At 37.0% G+C, this 18,213-nt stretch overlaps 1 protein-coding gene across 1 annotated transcript in view; it reads left to right on the top strand.

Moving 5' to 3' along the window:
• The window catches only part of LOC131346134 (gamma-aminobutyric acid receptor subunit pi), a 47,319-nt gene that overhangs the window by 12,216 nt on the left and 16,890 nt on the right, over positions 1-18,213 (top strand). The gene's annotated exons all lie outside the window — the stretch shown is intronic.

Raw genomic sequence — 18,213 nt, 5'->3', positions numbered from 1 at the left:
TTTAGCACAAACTGCCTTTTTTAATGCTTTGTAACAAATGTATTTTGGTTTCAAATTTGTGTGAAGACACTGCTTCACTTGCTTACCTTGGAGGTAATAATAGCACTGAGCCTGTTTTCAAGAGTCAAGAGGCTTTTTATTGTAATTTCTACTATATATAGCTGATGCAGTACACAGTGAAATAAAACAACATTCCTCCAGGACCCTGGTGCTGGTGCTTTTCGGAAGAGAATAGAAATTCTTGGGGATCTCTTAGGTAATTCCATGATTTCAGTGCTCTTCTGAGCTTTCTTCTGTCCACCATGTCTAAGTTTTTCTCTCTTCTTAGAACAAAACCAGACCTGTTTCTCATTATTGCTCATTTATTGGGTCATCTGATCATTTTAGTCCGGTATGGATCAGGATGTTTGGTGATTTTGTGAGCACTTCATTATAAAAAATATTGTTGGTCTTCCGTTACTGCTCTTGCTGCTACTAAAATTTAGTCTTTTAACAACATTGAAGACTCTGTATAACCTAACTGCCCACATTATATGAGCCCATTAGCATGAATAAGAAAATAAATGAAATTAGAAGAGTGTGGTGCTGAAGGCTGAATAAAGAAGCTAATACAATAACAACTACAGGTATATCTGCCAATTTTATTCCCATATTCCTTAATTTTCTATACATAAATGCATGAGCAATTCTATTTTTGTCCCTAATCATGTGGAGTTCGATGCCGCGAAATAAATAAACGTGATCATATGAGTGTTATGCAATCATCCAGGTTCATTGACAGAACAACCAGCAAGTCTCTTGAACACTAATGAAGAGATGAAGACAATCTTCCAATGAAAATTGTCTCTATCGGTGTTTTGATAATAGCGGTGATAAGCACTGTCTAACCCACTGCTCCAAAATCACCCATAGGTGTTGGGTTCAGATCTGCTAGCTATCGCTGGAAATGCTATCCAATTTTACTTAGCATTCTTTTTCATTTTTTTTTTTACTAAGCATTTTATTTACCAGTTTTCTTAGCATTCATCCTAGTCATTCATACACTCAGTTTACTAAGTAGTTTTTCATGCTAGTCAGGTTTACGTTTCATTCATGCTGATTAGTTTTACATGCTAGCCAGTTTTACTCAGCAGGTTGTGTGTTTAACTTCTCTGTCAGGTTAAAGGCTTATCCTCAGTCAGAATGAAATATTTGTATCCTAGATTTTTCTCAGTGTTCATGCTAGTCATTTTGGTTTTTTTCTTTCTTTCTAGTAAGTCAGTTTTGTTCATGCTTCCTGTTAGTAATTCTTGCTATCCTGTTTTATTCAGAATTCATGCTAGTCGGTTTTTGACTTTTGAGCCAGTCACCCATGATTTACACCATTTTCTTCCTCATAAAACTGAATTTTATCAAGTAGATAATAAGGTGGGGTCATCCAGGAAGAGGTCAGAACAGAAATATTTCATAGGATAAAGGTGATCAGTAAAAATATCTTTGAAGTCATTTGCATGACCCATATAACAACTTATTATTAGTATTCACTGTTAACACTGTTAATAGACTCAAATTGACTGTAATCTCTTTCTCACTAGCCTGAAAGATAAAAGTACCATAAAGTGGTATTTTTTGAGCAGTTTATTCCAGATAATCGGCTTTTTTGCATGTTTGCTTTAGAGACAGAGGCAGTGGATAAGACACCTGAAGAGACAGGAGGATGATAGTGTATCACTCTCTGTGGTACACAGCATTGCTCAGTCCAGAGACTTGTGTGCAGTACACCCCACCTCATATGAGCTGTTCAAAGAGTGTGAAAATTGTCACTGACTGTGCCAGGGCGAGTATGCGGGAAAATCCTCCTCACCACATGCCTCTCTGCAGCCAGCCAGCCAGCCAGCCAGCCATATCAGCCAAGAACCCTGTGGCATACATGCAGGAGGATGATGGGCTAGTTTAGAGAAGGTTCAGTTGTGACCATACCCCCTTTACGCTCTGGTAATGACACAAGCTGTGTAGCTGAACTTAGATGACTTTTTTTTAGAAAAACGTGTCTACAAATGAATACACTTCCATATATAATAACAACTACACACACAATCACAACAGCACACAGCTTATGAGGCATATTGAGTACAAACAACAGACCAGACACTCACACACACACACACACACACATACAAAAAGAAGGGGAAACTGCAGTAGTCTGATTACTCAAGTAGAAATAGTTTTTATCTGTTGCTGCTTGGCTGCCCCTGGAGAGTTGCATCTCTAATAACACACTCAAAACTGTGACTATTTTTGTAGTGTACACATATCTATAAATTGCTACAGAGACTAATGAAAAATATTTGTTGGTAATTCTGGACGAGGTTATGCAGTTATGTGAAGAACTTCAAATCATGTCAAATCTCGATAAGATCATTTTGATAACCATCACATCAGTCCTGTTATGAGCATATGAAAATGGCAGTCGAAAACTCATTAGCGGTTAAAAAGAGGAAAGGATTCAATTATAATATGATTTATGCCTTTTCTAAATTTTTTTCCTCAAATAAAAGAGCCAAGAAAATCATCTCGTTGGAATTATTGTTCATAATTAGAAAGCTTAGAAAGCTTGAGTGTATTTGGACTGCTGGTCAGCTGGTGCAAACTATATAGTCTGTACATTGCACTTAGTGTTTATCAGTGTTCAGAGGTGGACAAAGTACACTTCCTTACTTGAGTGAAAGTACAGATACTTCTGGTCAAACATTACTCCATTACAAGTAAAAGTTGTAAATACAGATTTTTACTGTACAGATTTGTACAGAAGTACTTGTTTTTAAAAGTACTTAAGTATCAAAAGTAAAAAATAAATGTAGCTATGCACACTCATCATAAACAAAGCATTTTACATTTTATTCATTCTTTTTTTTATCCAATATAATTTACTATTCACATTTTATATAAGTTATATATATTTAATTACATTAAATTAGAAAATTAAGAAATTAAATATACATACCTCAATATGCCTCTGCAGGTTGGATGGAGAGTTTTTGTAGGCTAAGATGTGGTTTGTTTCGGTAAACAAAGCAAACATTTAAAACTAAAAGAATCTTTACTCTTTTCTAAAAACTGGAACATACTATCTAAGTATGGCCATGGATGCGTGCACTGAGCCGATGATCTGTCTTCATCCATTTTGCCACAAATTGATCAGAGTTCAAAAAATGACCGAAGTACAATATTTGTCTTTCAAATGTAGTGAAGTTTAAGTTTCCATAATAGATAATTCTCAAGTAAAGTACAGATACTCAAAATGTGTACTTAAGTACAGTACTCAAGTAAATGTACTTTGTTACTGTCCACCTCTGTCAATGTTCTATCATTATGCAATGCTATGTCAGTGTTACGCTAGTGTTCGGTCATTGTTCTATCAGTTGCTGAGCTTATATATAGCTGGTTTGCCATGTTTTAGTGTCTGTTTAGGGCATTTGCTATTAGCATTTGGATTTTGCTCAATGATTATTTTGCCTAAGATTCTGATATATATTTGGTGAATTTGGTTGATTGACTTTCTCTTTTTAAAAAAATCATCTCTGGAAAACAAAAACAAAAACATGTGCTTTTAATGTTCTTCTGTTGCCTTAGGCATCACAGCATGACAGTGTTACAGCTATCCTGCACAACAAGAGAAACTGCAGTTGGTGCTTTTCAGAGCTGTATGCAGAGCATGTACTTGTCTACTCAGTTGCTAATGAGTAGCTGAGATTTGAGTATAATTAATGTTGGGAATGATAAAAAAAATATCATTGCCTATAAAAGGTTGGTTAAACGTGAAATATGGTTTTATATATATAGATGTATGTATAGTATGTATGACATACCACACCTGATAAAATTCATTTTGAAAGAAGCTACAGGTCTGTGTAGAGTCTGAAAGCATAGTTCATCACTCCTCATCAGAAACCCTAGAAACAGTAGGTTAGAGCTCCAAGCCACAGAAGAGGCTGCCACCACAGAGAGTCTATAGAGACAAACCAGCATGTATGAGTAAATGTGACAGCTTGTTTCTGGATTTCTGTTCAGACACAGTGATGAACTTCAGAGTTATAATGTCTAATGTATGAAAACATGCTATGAAGCCATATTCACTAGTGCTGGATAAGAGAAGAAAAGTTTGATGTGTGTGGTTAGACAATATTCTTGTCCCTGAAACTTTCATAATCTCTGAAAGTATAATGTTTTATTCTGTCTTCCTGTCATCTGCTACAGAATAAAGAACAAAGCCTGAAATAAATTGAAAATGATACCAGAAACAGGTATCTATTCCTACCGATAGATATTTTTTTCACAGGTAGCTGAAAAGTTTTAAAAGCTTTCAGAGTGGTGTAGCAGGTACATGTCTGATCGAAACATTCTAAAGCTATTTCTATTACAGAGAACAATATGGAGGCTGTGGTGAGGAACAAGGTGAAGCTATTAACCAGTCTTACGGGCAAGTTGTTTTTCCATACCATTTACCAGTGCTGTGAAAAGAATGTTCAGACAGGCGTGCCTCTTGCCCATGTAACAATAAAACTTGATAGAAAAAGGGACCAGCATGTGTCAGTCAAGTCTTCCTGTGGAAAAAGGTGAAACAAAACATGGTGAAAAACTGGTCTCTGCTCCAGATGTTCCTCTTGTCATCCAGGTCCTTCATATCAGTTTTAGTACATCTAGCTGTTACCTCACTTATATCGAACAGCCATAACATTGAAACCACTGAGAGCTGAAGTGAATAACATTGATTACCTGCCAAGGTGTGGGATATATTAGGCAGCAAGTGAACAGTCAGTTCTTGAAGTTGATGCGTTATAAACGGGAAAAATGGTCAGAATGCCCATGTCAATCTTTGTCCATAGCCAGAAGTGCATGATCAGAACTGGACCCTTGAGCAATTCAGAAATAGACCATGGAAGAAGTTGGTCTGGACTGATGAATCAGCCGTTTTAACCTGGTCAGGAACTCAATGGACTTGGATCCTATGCTGGGAACACTAGGCACAAGGCACAATGCACCCCGAGTGGAGTTCAAAATATCATTCACAGCTAGGGGCAATTTAGGTTCGTCAATCATAAGTAATGGGCATGCTTTCGGGAGATAGGAGGAAACTGTCGAACCTATTTTAAGTGATTTTAAATTCATAAATAATTATAATTGGAACACTGAAATGGTGTTTTGTTAAAAACCAGGAACACCAAAACACAATCCACCTAACTTTTATTTTATTGCAATAACTTATGACCTCAACATCTGGGTTACTTTTCCTTGTGTGAACTATCTAAATTTCATGAAAGAATTCCTCTTTGGTTTCTGGCATTGATATCAGCAAATCTTTTGTCAGTTATTGCTTAGTTGCCAACTTACCCACTATCCATGATCCACCAATTTATTTATTTACTTTTTGCTTAATTTCAGTACCTAAACAATCCGCCATGATTTTCAAGAAACTGACAAAAATGGGATGATGAAATCATACAATATAAAATACACAGTGCTGGTGGTTTAAATTATTTAGCTACGTCTTGAGGTTTGGTGAAATTCTGAACCACTATAAAAATATTTTGTGCATTGTAAGCGAGTTGGCAAGCTAACTTACTCACCAGCAGCTGTTAACCGAAATGTCCTCAACTTTTTCTTCTTCATGTTTTTTGGTATTATTTTAAGGACAACATTTTTTTTAACAGCCTGAAACTGCTTGCTTGCACAGTGCTGCCATTTTCCTGCATTTATAATCAGTTTTAGCATTTTGTACTAATGAGTCATACTGAACCAAAAATAATTAGTAGCTTATCTGTGCTATTATTATTGGTCTATTTATTCTTCTCTCTTGCTCGCTCAGGGCCTTTACAACAGCTATGTGGTTTACTTATGCATTAGGCCAACTATAAGAGATACATAATAATATGCTTTAGTATGAATAACTGAATCCTAAGCTGGAACTTTACGGCATTTTATTCAGTGGCATTGCAACCATCCATAATCATGTAAAGCTAGAATATGGCTGTATTGTATTAGAATACAAACCAGCTGGGAAGGCAGTGGAAGGACTTTGAAGAAGACTTCATCTTTTAATAATGACATTACGTACATTATAACTCTGAATAAATCCTCAAATCAGGTCAGCACAAAAACCCTTTTTTTTGTATAAAATGATTTTTTAAGGTTTTTAAACTGACTATTTATTTCTTGACAGACAGAGTTCCAGTCTGAATCCTCGACCAAAATTCAGTCATACATACCACTGTGTAATTTGTCTGGTTTACAAGCTTATAGTGACGTACCAGAGATAAATCAAATATAAATGCTGTGAGTTGAGTGAGTAAAACAAACAGACACACACACACACACACACAATTCATTTACCTAGCGCAGTGGGAATCTTACATTAGCCTCTTATTACAATAGTAATGATATCAGATGTCCTGCTGTGGGATTTTGCCAGAAGGAAGTCCTTTTATCAGCCTGCATGACTTGTAGGGCTGAAGCTTAACTGGAATTAGCTAAACAATTTCACAGTTTATTCTAAATTATTATGTACTGGCAGGTCAGTATGAAAGACGCTTGATCAGGCAGCTGTGTAAAAACCAATGCACTTGCTTGTTTATACAGGTGGTGGTTAGGTTTGAGGTTTGGTGGTTAGCCACAGAACTGGCCCGAAGAGAAAAAGACCAGCAGGTGTGACAGAATTGTGAACACAAACAAACAGAAAGTGACATGAAGGTATAACACCTACTGGCTAGCACAAAACATAAACACATTTCCCTTCCAACAGTAAACACTTGTTCTAATAAAGCAAAAAAGAACAACCAGCCTTGGGTACTTATGGATATGCAAATTAGCACTCACTTTACTACAGAGCAGCACCATTTCAGCATTTTGCATGTAATTTTTCTAAAGTCATATTTCTACCACTTTCACATTTGCAGGACTTTCCCTCATACGTTTGAAGTCATTCCCATAGTTACAATTGCAGTTTAATCTTTCTAAAATGCAAAACTAAATTAATAATATAATAAATAATAATCTAGCAGTTTAAACATACACTGATCAGGCATAACATTATGAGTACTGACAGGTGAAGTGAATAACACTGATTATCTCCTCATCATGGCATCTGTTAGTGGGTGGGATATATTAGGCAGCAAGGGAACATTTCGTCCGATCTCCAAAACTGCAGCTCTTGTGGGGTGTTCCTGGGCTGTTGTGGTCGATATCTATCAAAAGTGGTCCAAGGAAGGAACAGTGATGAACCGGCGACAGGGTCATGGGTGGCCATGGCTCATTGATACATGTGGGGAGTGAAGGCTGGCCTGTGTGGTCCGATCCAACAGACGAGCTACTGTTGCTAAAATTGCTGAAGAAGTTAATGCTGGTTCTGATAGAAAGGTGTCAGTATACACAGTGCATGATGGGTCAGGGCTGTTTTGGCAGCAAAAGGGAGACCAGACAATATTAGGCAGGTGGTCATAATGTTATACCTGATCGGTGTATACTTGATATTCTGTTTTCTTGAAGTGGATGCTACAATGCTAGGTTTTTAGAAGAAGCAACCTTTCTTTGTCACATATACCTGACAGCAGAGTGAAATTCTTCTGAATATTGGAGTCAGAGTACAGGGTCAGCCATGTTAAAGTGCCTCTTGAGCAGAGAGGATTAATGGCTTCTCTCAAGGGCACAACAGTGGCAACTTGGCAGTGCTAGGGCTTGAACCCCAACCTTTCAGCTCACCAGAAGCCTTAACTGTTTGAACTACAACTGCCCTACTTGTTGAAAGAAAAACAAAGTTTGGGAGAAAGCCCATGTCTGTAAAATCCCATCTCTCTATTTCTCCACTAGATATGATGTTTCTGCATCCACCACCTCCCATATCCTTCCTACTATTCAACAACTCCTACCCAAGAGTCTTTATTCAGCTTTCACTGGCTTTTCAGAACAAAACAGAAGCCTCCAGAAATCCAGCAAGAGTTCTCCCTTATTACAGTTACAATCACATTTTGTGTCATTTAGTCAGTGTGGTCTGCACTCAAGAACAATGACTGTGAATCTATTTGTGAGTGACTATTCAAGGGTGTCCCCTGCCTTGTGCCTTGAGACCCCCGGGACCGGGTCCTGGTTCCCGGCCATTCTGTGTGGGATAAGCAGTACAGAAAATGGATGGATTTCTAGTGTTTGGCTATGATTTGCATGAAATGAAAATAAATGCATTTTAAAATGGTGCTAATCAAGTTTTTACAATCATTGAGAGCCGTTACCATGGTAACTCGTTTAACAGGCTTATTATACAGGTTTAACAATTGTAATACACAAAAATCTAATTAAATATAGAGTTAACATTTTTGGAGAGCATTAATCCGAGTTTCACAGAAACACAACAACAACAACAACAGCAAAAGAATGTTCCTGTGATTTTGTGTGCCCTGTCTTTGAACCTTCACTGCAGTTCTCCATCTTGTACCTCAGAGTATATTAAAGATGCAAACATTTTCCATCAGAATCAAGTTTTCCTGCTGTTCATGAAAGCTTATATTCCATCTTCTGGAGAGCAGTGTAATTATAGTTGACAAGAAATATTTTGCCACCTAAAAGGTTCTGGGTGACTCTTGTGGATTTTGGGCTGTTGAGCTTGAAAAACACCTTGAAATTTTCCTGTCACATAATGTTTTTTTCCTGAAATTGCCTATTTTGCACCATGGAATTCAACATGGCACTAAAGATTAATTTTCTGCTCTCACATTTAGACGTCTTTTGTGGAAATCCTGGTGGAGTCAGTGATGCGCTTAGTGAAAGCTCTCAAGGCATTGCGTAACATTAGCAGTGCAACTGGAGCCCAAAATGTTGGCAAATGATTGTTGCACACTTCAGTGGGAAGCATCAGATGCTCACAACAAATCAACAACAAAACCTTTTTAGGTCAGTGGAAGAATTTCAGTGTGTTAGCACTATTAGAAACATTCATATAATAAAAGTCAAATTTGTGTTGCTCCAAATTCCTACATCATACACTTTAAATAATTGTTGTCCAGTGTGTTAGAGATAGTCAAACATCAGTTCTGAGCCTTTCTTATTATATTATATTTATCTGCATATATTAGGTCACAATACTTGAGTAAATCCAAAGTTAACCAAACAATGTTAACTGCAATGTTTTATATATCTGACTACAGTTTATTTCTGCTTCTGTTTAGAGAAGACCAGCTCTAAATTCCTTGAAAACTTTTTCCAATAATGTGATTTTGTCTCTCCAGCTGATACCCAGCTCAGGGAGAAAACTTGGCTCCTAACTAAGTTTGCCGTGTCCTCCCCCTGCTTGAGTTGCTCAGGGGCCAGAAGTGATGCTGTTGTGCTTTTGGTGCCATGTCACACTGATTAATGAGCTTGTTTATGAACCTCATCCTGTGTGTAGCCCTCAGAAAACCAGGCAATTTTACACTGAGTTGATTTTCTGCATGGTTAACCATAATTTGACTCAACATGTAAGAGACATAAACAAAAGGCTTGTAATAGAAGGTGAATTATGCTTATGATTGTAATTAGATTTTAGTGTACTCATGGTGATGCTTGGCTATGTGATGAATAATATCTGAACTGCGCTAGGTCGTAGCTTTTAAATATATATTTAATATGCTCCTTTTCCCTCTGTGGCTGATGTTACAATGATGTTTAATGATTAAGTGGTGTTATGTCAGGCATTTGAGAATCTCTCTCTCTCTCTCTCTCTCTCTCTGCTGCTTCCTTCTTCCTGTCCTCCGACACGCCAGCCTTCAGAGTTTATCTTATTAGCATATTAAAAAAAACAATACTTGATATCTACGAACATTGCAAATTTTGTTGTTGTTTTTTTTTTCAATTAGATACCATGTTAAACTAATCATCTGGAAAATGAATGTTTATGAATGTCTATATGCATGTGTTCATTGTAACCTCAGACTAAAATGAGCAGTGTGAACAGTGTGTGGCTGAGCCAGAGTTTTCCCATATTCCCCTTGTCCAGTAAGGCATGTAAGGCTTTATTATTGCCTACGTGAGTCAGCACTTGGAATAAGCAGTGGACTGGTTTGGAGTAATTGCTTTTTCATGGAAAGACCTGGTCATATCACCTTAAATACACATCCCATACTTGTGTTTTATTAGCACACCAATCAATATACAGTTATAACTGTGATGATTAGTTTAAGGATCAGAGCCGACAAACCCAGGCTGTGTGAACCTGGCTCTGTTTGTTATTCCATCTGTCTCTCACTCATGCACCTGTGGCCTGAGCACTGGGTGTTACAGCAGCTGCTAGCATGATTTGGTTATGAGTGAATATTTTGGTGAGAAATTATACTTTAGGAGAGAAATCCAAAGAAGAGACATGAGGTAATCTCACTGAAGTCTTGAATCTTGAATCTGATTTATATCAGTGTGTTCATTCTACTACATTATTGTTACTTACACAGCTATTTGTTTAAAAGATGCACCACACAAACAGATAACAGATTTTAATGTTAAATGTAGCACTGTGTCCTAGAGAAACTAGATTTTATTCCTTGCTCAGAACATCTGTGATGAGAAGAAATGTCAATAAAGGTGACTTTGACCATATTTGTAACTGTGGATATGGTAAGTTTTCTGTGAGAAGAAGTTTATTGAGCATTTTTGACAGGAGTCTCTACTGTCAGCACAAAGTCAGAGGTAACTGACGACAAGAGGCAGCTTTAATTTTTCCTTATGAGAATGTCTTCAGGTTAGATGATGGAGGACCCAATGGTTGATCTATAAAGGGACAAACTGCATTTTTAAATAAAAGTCTTAATAATTTCAACAGTGAGAGGAAGAGTGGATATTGAGGGAATCACCATGGTTATTTTAATGCAAATGCTAACAGGAATTAATTTATTTCATGGACATTCTAAACTATTACAAACTGGACAACTATAAATATATATATATATATATATATATATATATATATATATATATATTCCTGCCTCTGCCATGTTGTTAAAGTTCGCATGTTCTCCCTTTGCCTTGGGGCTTTCCTCCCCTAGTCCAAAGAAATGCATTGTAGGTTGATTCGCATTTATAAATTGTCTGTAGTGTGTGAAAGGGTGTGTGTGAGAATGTGTGGTTGTGCCCGGCCTTAGATTGGCTCCCTGTCCAGAGTGTGCCCTGTATTAGACTGCCATCCAGGCTCCCCGTCACCCTGTGTGCAATAAGTGGTACAGATAACAGATGGATCACACCCAGTCTCTTAATTCCATACTTATTAATTAATATTATGGATCAGACCCAGGCTTGGTCCATCTCTGTGAAGCATTTATATATTTGGTAAGATGATTTGGTTATGAGTGATTATTTTTGTCGGCCACATTTTTTGAGCACTTGTAGTTTGGGGAGAGAAATTCATAACGGAGACGTGACATAAATTCCTCATACACGTTCGTTACCAGCTTGATTCTGCATGCATGAATTTTTCATAAGTGGAAATCCTCTAGAGGAGGTGATCTCTTGAGGCTTCTCCTTCTGCAGGTATCTAGCTGGCTATCTTTGACGGACTAAGTAGACCGTGTCTGAGGCTTTGCTGTCCCACACAAGCTGTGCCACTGATGTTAAATCTGTGCCCACATGCTGAGCCTCAAACACAAAGAAATATGTCCCTCTCATGGAAAAAAAAATTAAATAAAAAAATAAAAAAAATAAAAAGAGCTCGCTATATATTCTGTTACTTGCCTTTGCCATACTATTCCTGCTATTTATATTTATACTGATAAACTGCTACACTGAAGCTGCAGGGACACAGCCATATAATTGCAGAGTGGATTTATTCAGGCTTGTCTAAGAGCCATTGTCATAATCCATAGGAGGCGTCAGAGTAGCAGCAGTCAGTTTTAGCGTAGGCAGATGCATAAAACAAAACCACAAACCAAATAAAATAAATGAAAATGGATCCTCCTGATGCAAGTAAAATATTATTACAACTAGGAGGAAACAGGATCTTAGACTCAAAGACATGGCTAAGGAAAGCCAGAAAACAGGCTGGAAGGATCTGGAATCAATAAAATATATTCACACATGATAATACAGCATTATGAGGCATGGATTTAGAGTGATCAGGTGAGTCACAGTGAGATGGAAGACTTTCAATGTTGCAATTATATATACAGTATATATACTCACCAGACAGCTTTAATAGAAACAATTGTATCTCTGCTCATTCATGCAGTCCATACTGGTCAAGCGCTTCAGCTGCTATTTAAATCAAACATCTGGATGGGAAAAAATGTGATCTCAGTGACTTTGATTGCAGAGTGGCTGTTTATGCCAGACAGGCTGCTGATCAACTGGAATTTTCACACAAAAGGGTCCCTCAAGCTTATACAGAGTGGCTTATACATAAAAAACAAAAGCATCTAGCAAGCATCAGTTTTGTTGGCAGAAATGCCTTATTGATGAGAAGTAAAAGGAGATTGGCCAAATTGTTTTAAACTGACAGGAAGTCTAGAGTAACTGAAATAATTGCCTTTTACAACTGTGATAAGAGGAAAAGCATCTCATAATATACAACATGCTGATTCTTGAGGTGGATTTACTTCAAGTGTCACGTTTTCCACTGACTCCAATAACCTCCTGGATCACCACTCACATTTTTAAAAAATTTCTTCCTCAGTTCCTGTTTGTACACAGCTGTTTTATGTTTCTCTATCAATTAACTGATTATGCATTTTCACTCCATAATCACCAAGCAGGATGTGTGTTGATTTTTATTCTTTTCCTGACTTTTTTGTTTTATTAGTTGCTTTTAAATACTGTCTGCACTTGGCAAGAATACTACATCACGGATCAATCATGTTAACTAGGACCAGAAATCTGAGGCTACAGCTCAACAAAACCTTTGAAAATTAGAAAGACATTTTCTAGTCTTCAGCTGCCCAGTTTTATCCAAAGTCACTGAGATCCCATTTTCCCCTTTCTGATATTTATTCTCCTGCTTATATGTATCCTATGCTTCATTGTGTAAACGCTTTAATTCATCATTGTGAAAGCATAAACTGTTGATATAAAGACCTATAAAGTGTTACCTCTAGGTGTAATAGACCTTGCAGATATTTAACCAGGGTGAAACTTTCTGCAACACATTTGGAGAGTTTTGCATAAATGTTTCTTTTAAACTATTTTCACATTTAATACAATCCCCAGGTTTGACAGATTTGGGCAGATATATAACTGCACAGCAGTAATTGCTGTGAAATGTCTGCCTATTCAGCAGAAACGTATGCCTATTACAAGGTGTAGATTGAATTCGACTTCACATAATATTATTGTTGACAAATTCAATTTCATAACTGTCATAGCTGGCATCAACCCTGCTCAATAATCATACGCTTAGTATATTTAGGTGATATGTATTTTAGCTATTGTAAAGGCTGTAGCCTAGTTATTGATTTGCACACATGGGTATGAGATTAGCTAACTATATTTATACAGTTAAATTGTACAGTATAATTATCATTTGCAATTGAAAATGGCTTAGATCCTGCTGGTAGTATGGATGTGAGCATACTAAGCATTTGGCTTAGTGGATGTATGAGTAATGTTCGGAACCTTAAATGGGTTTTATAATAACATGAAATCCCCTACTCAAACGCTACGGAGAAAAGATGAGAATGAAAACCATGCATCCGTCATCATATTGCTGCTATTTCTCATGTTCAGCAACTACGCAGTGCTAAAGCACAGAGATACAGAGAGAGGAGCAGCAGAACAGATAAGGACTTGATAAGAAAAGAAAGAAGAAGGCATGAAAGAAAAGGAGGCTGATGATGACATGTTCTGTGGCAGAAAAAGAGACAGAAAGATTATTGGGTGTCATGGAGCACTTTAGTCAGGGTATGAAGCAGACTGAAATTAAGAAGGCAATCTATTTGGAGGGATAAGGCAGACACGGCATCTTCCTGCAAATAAGTAATAAAAGAAGGCTAAAACAATATGTCTGGAATAATACAAAAATCTATTTTTGTAGCATTCAGGTCTATGTAATGCTGAAAATGTATTTTTTTTCTTCAGAAATGATCATATCGGAACATAGAAAGTTTACACAGTTAGGACTCAGTAGCAAGAAAACAAAAGGTTATTCTTTCCAGAAACACTATAGTTTAAGTGATTTAGTTTTTTTTTTTTTTTTTTTTATGTAGAAAGTAACTAAAGATTCAGGAACTTCATCAATTTACACTAATGCTCTCAAGTAATTTGGGGGTGATTTACATCTTACATTTTCCTCAAATATTTTTTAAAAAACTGTCAGTGGATGACATTATGCATGAAGGGGTTAAGATATAGCCTGGAAAATTTGGCCACTCTGTCCATTCACCAAATCAGAAAAATATCTATACAATGATGTGTAATATATGGTCAAATGTATGTGAACACCTTACCAATCACACCCATATGTGTTTTTTGTTAATCCCATTCCAGATGTAGTTCTTCCTTTGCTGTTATAAAAACCTCCACTCTTCTGGGAAGCTTTCCACTAAATTTTGAAGAATGGCTATTCAGCCTAGATACGATTATTGGGGTCAGCCACTGCGGTCAGGTGAGAAGCCCTAAGGTGTTGTCTGAGTTACAGCTCATCCCAAATGTGTTCAAAGGGGTTGAGGTCAGGGACATGTACAGTCCACTTGAGTTCTTCCACTCCAGTCTTGGTGAAACATGTCTTCAGGGACCTCAAAGGGGCATTATTATGCAGGAAAAGTTTTGCGTTAGAACTTTCATTTGCAGGGAAGGTAAATCTTAAAGCTACTGCATATAGAAACAGCCTATTGAATTAAACTTTGTAGCAACAGTTTGGGGAAAAGCTACATACAGTATGAGTGTGATGGTCAGTGACATAACCAGAGCCGATGGAAATAGATTTTTGCAGTTTGACACTTTAAACAAGTCAATTCCCTATTTACATGCAAATATAATAATTCTCAGATTAGTTTTTTTTTCTCCGAGTGAACGAAATTGAGTGTGTCATTTGAGATTCTTCTTACTTGTTATGCAAAATATCATCATATTTTCTTTTCTATCCACACTTTTCCACCCACAATAAAACAGGCTTTAACACTTGTGGCTGGTGAACAAATATTTCTCTATCCAACCTGGAATTGGCAGTTATTGATTTCTACCTTGTTCCATCTTTTTGGCTTGTCCTGTTTAGGTTTTATTCTACGCTTAAGCTGAAGTTAGCTGAATTGTAAGGCTATCAGACCTGGGATATACTGACACCATTGCTCAGCATGGTTAAGTTGGTTATTGGATAAACAATAGGAGATTTTCAGTAGTGTGGCTGATTTCAGAATTGCTCTCAAATACTATGACCTATATTTACTGATTTGCTTGTATAATACTGAATAATATAAGATTGCTGTTACATAACTCCCACGGGTCATTTAAAAACTAAAGTGGGCCAGATTTGGCCAGTGGCCTGCTACATCATACAGCATGTCTGTGAAAAATGGACAGCATTTGGTTACATTTTAGGTCCAATCCAGAGAAATCCTCTTACCAGTGTCTCTCAAAAAGCACTTCATTGTGAGAGAACAAAATGCTATAAAATACACCCTGATGGAGTTGTGCTGCAGATATCAAGATTATGCAGTGAAATATGCCATGGTACAAACTTCACATTGTGAGCATTATAAGAACACTTTAAGAAAACTGAACACAAAATTGAGCTCACATGTTTATCAGCGTCCAAAACAGGAAGCACAGATTTAATCCTATGTAGATAAACAATGGAAGAAAGTCATTGTAAATACCAATCCAATTCCACAATATACAGTCATATAGTGTAGGATCATACTTTGGTCATTTGTCATATTATACACAAGAAAAATCAAGGAAAATTGCATTTAATAAACACAATATCAGCTTTAACACCTTACACCTTACCAGCCAGTCTGAATTTACATATATTCCTGGCTCTAATAGGTACTTTTACAATTAGTTTCTGACAATGAAATTATGACATCCCTGGTCAACTTTTCTTTTCTTTTTTTTCTTTTTTTCTTTTCTTTTCTTTTCTTTTCTTTTTTCTTTTCTTTTTTTTTTTAAAAATATCTAGTATATTAATTAGGTAGACTTCCTGCCTAAGAGCTCCAGGGCACCCAGTTTGATCCTGAGCTTGGGTTACTGTAAGTGTGCATTGATATCCCCATGTCCATGTGTTTTTCTCTGGGTTCTTTGGTATACTTCTGTCTCCCTAAACATCACCGTTATGTTACAAAATGTTCATGAATATGTTAAATCGATAATTTAGGCAATCAATAGAATTAACAAATACCTGTATGAGGAGGTCACATTAAGTTGAGGTGGCATGGAAAGTCTTGAAATACACCTTAAAATATAATTCGATACCTAAATCCAAAATTAACATTTCAAGGCTGTATATGTGTAGAGAGCAGTCATTATTCAAATTAAGATTATTTTTTAGTTTTTTTAGTATCATGTGAATGCAGCTATGAATGAGTGAATGAGCTCTAATGAGAAATAGCTTGTTGATAAGAGAGGATTGAGAGCTGCCAGGAAGGCTATAGTGACTCAAATAATCACTCTTTATTACCAAAGTGAGCAGAAAAGCATCTCAGCACACACAAAACATCAAACATTGAAGTGGATGGGTTACAACAGTAGAAGACCACATTGGACTCCGCTTCTGTCAGCTAAGAACAGGAATCTGAGGCTAATCTTCACTGTCAGTATCAGTATCAGTGTCAGTGTCTCTGTCTATGATAGCCTCAGATTTTTCTTCTCGGCTGACAAGAAGTGGTGCCTGATGTAGTCTTCTCTTTTTGTATCTCATGCACTGCAAGGTTTGCTGCATTCAGAGATGTTTTTCTGCTCACCACGGTTGTAAGGAGTTCTAATATGAGTTATTATTTACTTCCTGTCACTTTATACCACTCTGATTATTCCCCTCTCACCTCTCTCATCACCAAGGTGTTTTAGGCTGCAGACCCTACGCACACAAGATGTTTTAAACATTCTGTGTAAACTCTGGAGACTAATGTATGTGAAATTTCAGGGAGATCAGCAGTTTTAAATAATCAAATACAGCCCATCTGGCACAAACAGCCATAACACAGAGTGGCAAGTCACAGAGATCAGAGACTTTTTTCCCTCTCTTGACTCGTATCTGCTTGATTTTATGCATATTAGAGAAACTGTGCTGCTGTCACATTGGATTGGATAACTGCATAAAAGAACAGGTGTACAGGTTCCTAATAAAATGGACGGTGTATGTATATATATATATATATATATATATATATACAGTATGCATATATATATATATAAACCCTTTACCAGTTCGTTTAGTACATTTTTTGTAGGAACATGTGACATTTTGTCAATATCGCATATTTAATCATGATCAAGAAGGTTGACAGTGCTGAGTAGAAGCTGTCATTATGCCACTGCTACCATTATGATAGCTGTCATACGCTCTCTGGCTTGACTTCAATCAAAAGGGAGTTGAGTGAGAGAGACAGAGAGCAGAAACTTGAAAGATGCTTCTGCTTTTCACTCTGCAGGTTGGAGGTTTAATTCATTAAAACGTGGAAATTATTCCTGTTCTTCCGAAATGAGTTCCCTCAACAGCCTTTACCCTCCAGTTCTGCCAATCTGATTGTCTCAAGTTTATGAGCTCTTGGATTTCCCATCATTATATGACTTCAAACTGACCTCCATGTATCCCTGCATGGGTTTCATCTGTGAGCAGCTCCAAGCCCAGAATGATGATGGGCAACATGATGCCGCCAGACAGCAGTGTAATATATCCGTGGGGAAATTATCACATCATTATTATTCCATGTCTTGTATTCAGACACATTTGTGTTTATATGCGTTCTTTCTTCCATTCCTTCTGTCTTTTTCACCTGCTCTGTCTGTGCAAAATCAATTCAGACTGGAGCATCCGTCTTTTGATCTGTTGTATATGAGAGAAAGTGATGCAATGCCCTACGCAGTTGCTCCACACGCCTGGGATATGAGTCATAGGACCTTACAATTGGACACTTTTGTGCAGGACTGTTTTTAAAAGTTTAATCATGACACTTGTTACGTATCAATTTGCAATGCCTTTACTACATGATTTTATTTATTTTATTTATGCCCTTTTCTCTATTCCACTTTCTTGCTTGTCACACCTGTGCTTCCATAAATAAAACAATAATCACCATCCCA

Source organism: Hemibagrus wyckioides, linkage group LG03 (genome assembly GCF_019097595.1).
Source record: "Hemibagrus wyckioides isolate EC202008001 linkage group LG03, SWU_Hwy_1.0, whole genome shotgun sequence".
Classification (NCBI taxonomy): domain Eukaryota; kingdom Metazoa; phylum Chordata; class Actinopteri; order Siluriformes; family Bagridae; genus Hemibagrus; species Hemibagrus wyckioides.
Note: the sequence above shows the minus strand (reverse complement) of the source record. Positions and strands in the feature narration are given on the sequence as shown.